Genomic DNA, 9,849 nt, shown 5'->3' on the forward strand with positions numbered 1-9,849 from the left:
ACTTCATCTTATGAGTTTAAGTCAAAAGATGATTTATAAGGGGTGCAAATCAGACTGATCCTTCCTTATTTAATTAGTTTATTTCACATTGCAGTGTCCATCAGAGCAGCAGAGATCATCATGTAATTATGGTGTAACATGTGGATGCTGCTTTATGTGCTGTATTTCCTGATCGGGTCTCTTACCAGAAGAGTTCCACCAGCCTGTAGGGGTTTGGCACTCACTCAGAAGGCAAGCGATAAGGGAAAAGTTTTCTGCAGATGGAAGTGCCGGAGGCCCCGCCCCCTACCTATGACCTCACAATATCCACACCCAGCACACAATGTGAGTGCCCACCGGCTGCAATATACTTTATTTTAGGATCATCTCTCCTCCTGCACACTCCGTGTTAGGCAAGTTTTCATTGACTGCAGCAGTATGACTATGTGATGATCACAACGTGAAGTTAATTTTTTCCTGGTCTAAGGGACTGAAGATTCAGAATAATTTGATTTTCCCATTGGGAAACGCTAATGATTGCTAATCTGAATCTTCAGTCCCTTAGACCAGGAAAAAATTAACTTCACGTTGTGATCATCACATAGTCATACTGCTGCAGTCAGTGAAAACTTGCCTAACACGGAGTGTGCAGGAGGAGAGATGATCCTGAAATAAAGTATATTGCAGCCGGTGGGCACTGTGTAGAGTTACGAGTATGTTCTCTAGCTATAAGATGGCTGGCAGAAACTTTGAAAACTCAATCAACATTAATTATAATATAGTAGTTACGTATTACAACAGGAGTGGAAAACTAACTAAGCACTAGCAGCAAATATAAGATGGGTGGCTGGTAGAACTCAGTGACTCAGTCACGTCGCACTCACAACACACTTACTGACATGAAGCAAAGTGTATCGACTAAAATAGGAGAGGAACAGCTTAAGGGAGATTGACTTTACTGACTGGGAAGGTTATAGGGGGTTGGGGGCTAGGCGTAGCCCCTTCCTTTGGATAGCACAGCTATAGCAGGACAATAGAAGAAGGGATGGGCAGTGTAGATAAGCTGCAACTAGCTGATCCTAAATAGGCTAGCACAGGGATTGGCCAGGAGGGGGAGAGGGGGTATGAACAGGAGTTGAGGAAATTAACTGCCTATAAAGATGATTGCACAATGCTTGGAGCTCACAATAATTATTTTCTTTTTTCAGAGCAGAGCAGTTTTCTTTGTTGCAGAAATGGCTCCAAGGAACAGGATAATTGCTAAGAAATTGGGAAAGAACTTTGTATACTGAAGTCTCATTCATTGTTACATTTCTAGCTGGTAATGTATAAATAGGTTCTACAGCTTAAAGCTGTGATTTAATAGTGTATTTTTTTTTTTTTTTTTTTATTTTAAATTTTTATTGAAGAGAAGAGGTACAGACATTTTAGATAATGAATACACTACAGCAGATGGTCATGTCTGACTTTGAATGTACAACAATATTAAAAATCCTCCTCATTTTTTGTTTTTTTATGCTTTCAGACCCCCCCTCCATACAGTAATACAGATCTCTCTTGGACCTTTTCTAATGATTATTTGAGATCAAGGGGGTTAATGTTATATAGACATAGAAATTACAAAGAAAAACTAACAAACTGCATCTTTTAAAAATAAACATAAATTGAAGAAACTACCTGTTTCCTGGAAATTGTAATAGATGCATGAGTCAGGACTGGTTGCTAAAATAGCTCATATCACACAGAAGTGAGCAGCTATAATTTACAAACTGGGAACTGCAAAACTTGGTAAAACGGATAAATAATTAAATAATCATTTCCCTGAAAATAAAATCTAAATGAAAAGTCCTGAGCAGGTAAAAATATAGACTCTTAACAGATTGTCAGACATCCCTCTCTGAACATACAAGTATGGTACAGACCCTGATTTACAACACACATTACACACAATTTTATACTTTCTTTTAAGGCTTGGTTCTTGTTACTGTCTCTAATGGTTGATACTTGGTTCCCCAACCCCGGTCCCGGCCGCAGACCACATAAGGGGGGGACCCATCTGGTTAACCTTTTCCTTCCAAGAACTGAGGCTACATTCATAGCATAGATCCCTTTTTTCAAGTGAGAAACTATGTCCCTCTAGGGGCCACCCCCTAAACCCCACAAGAAACATATAAGTTATAAAAGGGCATTAATGTTGTTAATGTGCCTCTTACAGATCGTCGTTGTGTACATACATCCAAAACCTGACTGTACGTTATGTAAAACAGCACCAGGGATGCCAGATTATTCAGGACTTAAAAAAGCAGGGAAGTGTTGAGATTTAAACATACTCTAATATCTTTTAAACAAATACACTCTTTTATAAGATAAACATAACTGGGGAACAATTAGCATATTTGAGCCAACAGTGTTAGAACATATATGACAGTGCTAGACTTTCCTCAGTCTGGCTTCGTAAAGTTCCAGCAGTGGTCCCTGCTATACTGATTATTAGAGTTCCCATCATCTGAGTGGTGAGACCCGGTCACCTGCAAATGTAAAGTCTCAAATGTTGTGCATGGGGTATTAACCAAAGGTGAGGCGGATCGGACTTTTCCTTTATTCTTCCCGCTAGACCCTTTCTGCATGCAAAGTGCACCAGACCTCGATACAGCACAGGTTGAGGTATTGAGCTTCCTAGTGTGTTTGAAAGTTATATCATGGCGTGCACTGTCGGCTTGCTTTTGCTGAGGCAGCGGATCTCCATATTTAGTCGTGTCGGCCTCTTGGTGTATGTAGATCATAGGCGGTCTAGTCATCGCCAGATGCGGGTGCACTCGTTGTGAGACCCGCAAAGGTGTTGCCTTACTGGTGTTGATCTCTTTCCTTCTCAGGGTGGAGGAGGCCACGGGGGCGCCATTTGCCGCGGCCCCATCCCCCCTGTATATCACCTCCGCCGCCTCCAGCTTATTCCTTGTGTTAGGCTCAGACCGCTGCAATGTTATTAGGTAGTCCCATGGAGCCCTCTGTATTAGGTCTTTAAAGCGGTGTTCTATTTTTTCTAAGATGTCATCTATACGAGACATGCAGCTAGGATCCCTCTCGGCAGCCATGTTTGTTGTGTAGTGGCGAATGACCGTTAGTCTTAGGTTCTCTGCAGTAAAAAGATCCTGCTTGTGTCACTAAACTGTGAAATTGTAAATGTTCACTCTGTAACCTGTCCTGACTAGAAACCTCGGAAGACCGAGGGGGGTAGCGATGCCTGCCGTGAGCCGCCGCTCCAGGCCTTTACTGCCCAATCTTGTGCTCCAGCTTCACAAATACAGCGACTAATATGTGTTGTTATGTTCCATCCACTAGCCCAGTAGTGTAGGTCACTTTGTGTGTCCGTTCACTGTGTTAATTATCCTACACCGGCGGATTTTTGGATATTCAGCAAGAGCACTAAGAAAATGCGACCGTCCACAGTCGCAGTTCGGACACGCCCCCTTAATAGTGTATTTTATATCTATAATTTAATATCAAATAGATCATTGTATCCTATATAATATTCATGCTTGCATTGATTCAATTTACCACTGTAGAAAGGGTTTTTGTTTTTTATACTCATAAGCTATTTTTAGTTACTGGTAAATGTTTTGAAATTGATAGTGGCCAGATCAGACTCATTATGCTGTACTTGTTGATATATTGAATTGTTAATAGGTATAAAATGCTCTGGTTGATTATTTAGTCAGTGTTTTTACATGTTTGTTTAAAATTAGGAGCCAGTAATAATATTTAGGAGCCAGGCATATCTTCTGGAGCCAGACAGTTAGATTTGTATATAGATATATGGATAATAACCCTTTAGGAGCCGGGGGCAAAAATTCTAGGAGCCAGTGGCTCTCAGGCTCCTGGGATTGTTGAGCCCTAATTTAAGTCATATATAACTATTTCGGTTAGATAGCTAAATTATACCTCCTGGAAATTATAGTAGCTTTAATATTTACTAGCTATATGTTATATAAGCCATATTCCAAATTCGTTAAGGTTACTGGCTAATCATAAATTGTTCTATCTAGTAACATTAAATGGTGATATTTTATAGTTAAGTTATTTTGAGGTAAAGTCATTTCCTAATAATAACGTGACCATATCCAGGATACAGGCGATTTAATTGAATATTAATTAATCTAATTAACCTTACTTTATATTATAATTTTTATATGGTAATAATCAATTTATATATATGGTCATAACCAATAGTCTATTTACTGCATACATATAATCACTGTGTTTATAAAAACAACCTGTTCAGAAATAAGCAAATATTTTAATTTGGGATATTTATTTATTTAATTTGATATTTGATAGTAAGCTTGTTGTCATTAATTGCTAAATATCTCAATAGTGTGATTTTGGAGTGCGCTTCTGGAATTATATAACAATTTTCTGGGGTGCACTGCTAAGATTCTACTATGTGAATTGGGGGTATTGCTGACAATAATTTTATTGTTGTTATTAATATTCATAATCCATAAATAATCTCATTGGGAGGGCACTCCTAAACTGTACTCATATTTATTGAATACACAGCTGAAATATTCTATTAAGCAAAATATCTAATGGAGGGGAGAGAACGGGGGTTTAAAGGATAAGGATACAGAACAATCTGATCAGGAATATGATGCAGATGATGAAGTCTCAGCAACAAGGTTGCTGCCGTTATCTAGGCATTTAAAGACAAAATTAGTGGAAAACGCTGAGAAGGCCCTGAATGGGTTATAGGTTTTGCTTTCTATGCACAGACAAAAGGGATGATGAGGTATTTGCATTTGATCGCTGATTGTTACATGGATGGCATATGGGGGGTTCTTACAAATTCCCAGAAGTTTTGAGAGAAAAACTAGGGAAGGAGGTAGCCTTAGGAAGGATGGCAGGCCCCCCCCCTTTAATGACAAACAGCTAAAGAATTTGATTAAATTATCTTTGGGGTGGTTACCAAAAAAGAGGCTGGTAAATTCTGAATGATTCAGCGATTATCCTACCCTAAGGGTCAGTCAGTAAATTATGCATCAGTATCCTACCAGCATTTGACCAGGCAGTAAATTTGGTTAGGTTGGCAGGCTGGGTCCTGATTTAGCAAAAGTTGATATGGAATCTGCATTCAGATTACTACCTATAAAGCCAAAAAGTTTTGTTTTGATGGGATGCAAATTTGAGGGCAAGTTTTATATTGACAAATATCTGCCTATGGGGTGCGCTATATCTTGTGTGGATTTTGAAATGTCCAGCACTTTTGCATTGGCTGGTAGAGAGAAGGGCAGGTGAGAGTAGTATCGTGCATTACCTTGATTACTTCATGGTAGTAGGTAGAAAGTGTACAGGAGAATGTGATAGAGTTCTTAATGTACTGCTGAAAATGTTTGTAGAGATGGGGGTTCCAGTGGCAGATGACAAATCAGGGTGTCCCTGTTCTAAGTTATTCTTTCTAGGCATTTAGAGTTATTCAGTAATCCCCATTGCAGATTGCCCCAAGATAAGGTTGTGAAGATAAGGGAGGCCATACGGCAGGTGATTTATAAAAGAAGGTATCACTTGGAATATGCAGAAATTACTGAGGCTGTTACATTTTGCATGCAGGGTGATTCCAGTGGGAAGAATCGTTAAAAGAAGGTTGGAAGTGAGTACCAGAGAGGTTGTAAAGCCTAGTCACATGATTTGACTGAACAGTCAATAAAAAGGGGATTTAAAAGTATGAGATCATTTCCTAAGTAGTTTTAATGGCATCAGGATTTGGGAGCAGAAGGTGACAGCTAATGAAATCCGGTTATATACAGATGCTGCAGGAAGGGCAGGGTTTGGGGCTTATTTGGATGGCAGAAGATGCGTGGGTAAGTGGCCGCAGGCTTGGCATGAAAAGGGTTGGTGTTACTTGAATCTTTCCCAATTGTGACAGCGATAGAACTATGGGGGAAAGAATTGGCTAACAAAAGCATTTTGTTCCAGTCTGACATAGAGTTGTAATTGTATTAAATAACCTATCAGCATCTTCCCCTCAGGCCATAGCATTCACGCAGCCTCTAGTTTTAAAATGTTTAGAGCATAATATAAAGTTATAAACACATACCAGCAGTTAAGAATGTCGTAGCTGATGCTTTATCAAGGTTTAAATGGGAGGCCTTTAGGAAGCTTGCACCCAATGCGGCGCAGAAAGGCAAGGATTGCCCCATTTATCTTTGGCAGATTGGGAGCAATTAGAGGTAATCAATGGTTTGGTCAGACAATCATTGACAACACGGACATGGATATTTTTGGACAATTTGGTATAACCTAGGCACGCAGGTATCAAGAAAGGCAACTTAAGCACTGTAATGGCAGGAATCTCCTTTGCGCAGCTGTTGGAGGAAGTGGATGCGACAAAAAAGATTCCTGGTTAAGAAAAGGGTTAGAGGTTGGTCAGCGGAGAGATTGGAAATCTTAGAAAAAATTTTAAACAAGGTTTGTACTGCTGGTTTTGAGAATACAATTTTTGCGACAATATTTATGCTGGCTTTGGGAAAGCATTGAGGATGGAATGCCTGTAGAATCAGGACTAATATTCATATGAAGATCAGACAGATAGGGAAGGGAAAGGGGCTTGGATAACTTCTAAAGCAACAGGGGGTAAATATGTCCTGTTTCACATGTGAGAGGCTATTTAGGTGTAGCCCCTGCTAAGGGCGTCATGTTCTTTAGGCACAAGAATGGTAGTAGTTTAACCAGGTTCCAGTTCAAAAGGGTTTTTTCATTAGTAGTGGAGAAGCTAGGTTACGTTGTGGTGATAATGTGTTGTTTGGTGTGTACATTTCAGGTAGAGCCACAAGATTATGGATAATCAGACACTCCTACATGCAATGGGCAGCTTCACACACAGCTGCAACCAGACAGGGAGCAAACTTAGGTTTTAGTTCTAAAGAAGCAGGAAGTAGGTGGATTGGGAAGAGAGGGATGAAATGAAACCAGTTATTTGGGACAGCACAGATCTCTACGAGAAAGTGGGGTCTACCCGATATCTTAATTATACACCTGGGTGGGAACGACATAGGTTTGGTTCCTTCAATTGAGCTACAGGAGCAGGTAAAATAAATATTCAGCTGGTTCAAGCTAAAATGGGTGGGGACTGAACTAGTCTGGTCTCTGTCTTGGAGGGATAGTGTCACACAGGAAGGATGGACATTGAGTGGTGGTCTGCCGGTAAAAATAACATGCTCGCCTGCTCTTCAAACCTTGTGTTATTTGCTATGTCCTACAACTTCTTAGTCACGTGGGGCCGCCTATTTCTTTACAATGCTGGTGCCTTGATCTGTATGATCGGGCAAGAGTAGGAAAAAGGTAAACCAGGCTGTTATGATCTGTTATGATCCAACAAGGGTAGTAAAAAGGTAAATCAGGCTGTTATGATCTGTTATGATCCGACAAGAGTAGGAAAAAGGTAAACCAGGCTGTTATGATCTGACAAGAGTAGGAAAAATGTAAACCAGGCTGTTATGATCTGTTATGATCCGACAAGAGTAGGAAAAGGTAAACCAGGCTGTTATGATCTGTTATGATCCGACAAGAGTAGGAAAAATGTAAACCAGGCTGTTATGATCTGTTATGATCCGACAAGAGTAGGAAAAGGTAAACCAGGCTGTTATGATCTGTTATGATCCAACAAGAGTAGGAAAAATGTAAACCAGGCTGTTATGATCTGTTATGATCCGACAAGAGTAGGAAAAGGTAAACCAGGCTGTTATGATCTGTTATGATCCGACAAGAGTAGGAAAAAGATAAATCAGGCTGTAATGATCTGTTATGATCCGACAAGAGTAGGAAAAGGTAAACCAGGCTGTTATGATCTGTTATGATCCGACAAGAGTAGGAAAAGGTAAACCAGGCTGTTATGATCTGTTATGATCCGACAAGAGTAGGAAAAATGTAAACCAGGCTGTTATGATCTGTTATGATCCGACAAGAGTAGGAAAAGGTAAACCAGGCTGTTATGATCTGTTATGATCCGACAAGAGTAGGAAAAAGGTAAATCAGGCTGTTATGATCTGTTATGATCCGACAAGAGTAGGAAAAATGTAAACCAGGCTATTATGATCTGTTCTGAGGTCTGAGATCTGAGGGCCATCGTAAAGACCCTTACAAGGTAAGAAAAGGTCACTAGGTGTGCTTTGGTTGGCGGCAAGAGGGTCCTCTTTTGGTGGCGGGAAGTGGGCGTCCTGGCACGTGGGTAATGCAGTAATGGGGGGAGGTGTGTAGGGTACGGGGGCGGGGTATTGGTCTGTCGGTCAAACCCACAAGCCCTCCTAGTCTGCAGACCTTTCGGCCCGCTACTAGCAAATTGACGCCCCTGAGTTGCGAGCGGTCACGCTCCTTGGTTACGTGGGGACACCCAGTTCTCTCGTCATGCTGTTGCATGAATTGTGTTATCAATTCAAATCCAAATTGGATTAAGGATATGTTATTATCCTAGTAGTTGAGGATCGCTCATTTTTCATAATTTAGATTTGAATTTAATAAATGTGACCTTTTCTAACGCCAAATCTGTGTCTGTCATTATTGGTATATGAAAATTGGGTAAAAGGGGTTACCAAACTAAAGGTAAAGTGGGAGCATTTGGGTAGCAGGTACCTGTGAAGATAGTTAAAGTGTAAATCCCTTAGCAAAGTGTATCGACTAAAATAGGAGAGGAACAGCTTAAGGGAGATTGACTTTACTGACTGGGAAGGTTATAGGGGGTTGGGGGCTAGGCGTAGCCCCTTCCTTTGGATAGCACAGCTATAGCAGGACAATAGAAGAAGGGATGGGCAGTGTAGATAAGCTGCAACTAGCTGATCCTAAATAGGCTAGCACAGGGATTGGCCAGGAGGGGGAGAGGGGGTATGAACAGGAGTTGAGGAAATTAACTGCCTATAAAGATGATTGCACAATGCTTGGAGCTCACAATAATTATTTTCTTTTTCCCTCCCTCCCTCCCTAGAAATGACGAAGCCTAGCCCAAAGAAGAGGTCACGCACAAGAGCGATCACAAGCGACACGGCTAAGGGCAGATGCTGTGGTGTTTCCGCCACTCAGATTAAGACCGCCCGTGTAGCGCCCCTTAAGGGTTTTTTTGCCACGAAGCAGGAAATCAGCTACTGGTCTGTCGGTCAGAGCTGGTGGATGGCATAGAGAAATCATGGCATTTTTAGTGGTATATTTCATGACGCGGCGGGAAGTGGGCGTCCTGGCACGTGGGTAATGCAGTAATGGGGGGAGGTGTGTAGGGTACGGGGGCGGGGTATTGGTCTGTCGGTCAAACCCACAAGCCCTCCTAGTCTGCAGACCTTTCGGCCCGTTACTAGCAAATTGACGCCCCTGAGTTGCGCGCGGTCACGCTCCTTGGTTACGTGGGGACGCCCAGTTCTCTCGTCATGCTGTTGCATGAATTGTGTTATCAATTCAAATCCAAATTGGATTAAGGATATGTTATTATCCTAGTAGTTGAGGATCGCTCATTTTTCATAATTTAGATTTGAATTTAATAAATGTGACCTTTTCTAACGCCAAATCTGTGTCTGTCATTATTGGTATATGAAAATTGGGTAAAAGGGGTTACCAAACTAAAGGTAAAGTGGGAGCATTTGGGTAGCAGGTACCTGTGAAGATAGTTAAAGTGTAAATCCCTTAGTATATTAAAATATTCAATTTCAACTTCAAGTCAGTTCTTCATCACAGATCACACCGTCTGTCAGTCACCTATCCTATGACATCCCACACCGGTCCGGTTGTCGAAGTCAATAAGACAATACACTGACAGTCAGAGCAGTGCGTGGACTAACCTTCCTTCTGAATCTTGACTCTTCTGACAATAATGGCCGCAAGTAACAACACCCCTGT

At 41.2% G+C, this 9,849-nt stretch overlaps 1 long non-coding RNA gene across 1 annotated transcript; it reads left to right on the plus strand.

Annotated features, from left to right (window-relative positions):
- Positions 1–973: 973 nt before the first annotated feature.
- Positions 974–9,520, plus strand: LOC128648936 (uncharacterized). Its single transcript, XR_008400633.1, has 2 exons — positions 974–1,300; positions 8,951–9,520. It is a non-coding gene; the product is annotated as an uncharacterized LOC128648936 (long non-coding RNA).
- Positions 9,521–9,849: the final 329 nt, after the last annotated feature.

This window comes from Bombina bombina, chromosome 2 (genome assembly GCF_027579735.1).
Source record: "Bombina bombina isolate aBomBom1 chromosome 2, aBomBom1.pri, whole genome shotgun sequence".
Lineage (NCBI taxonomy): Eukaryota > Metazoa > Chordata > Amphibia > Anura > Bombinatoridae > Bombina > Bombina bombina.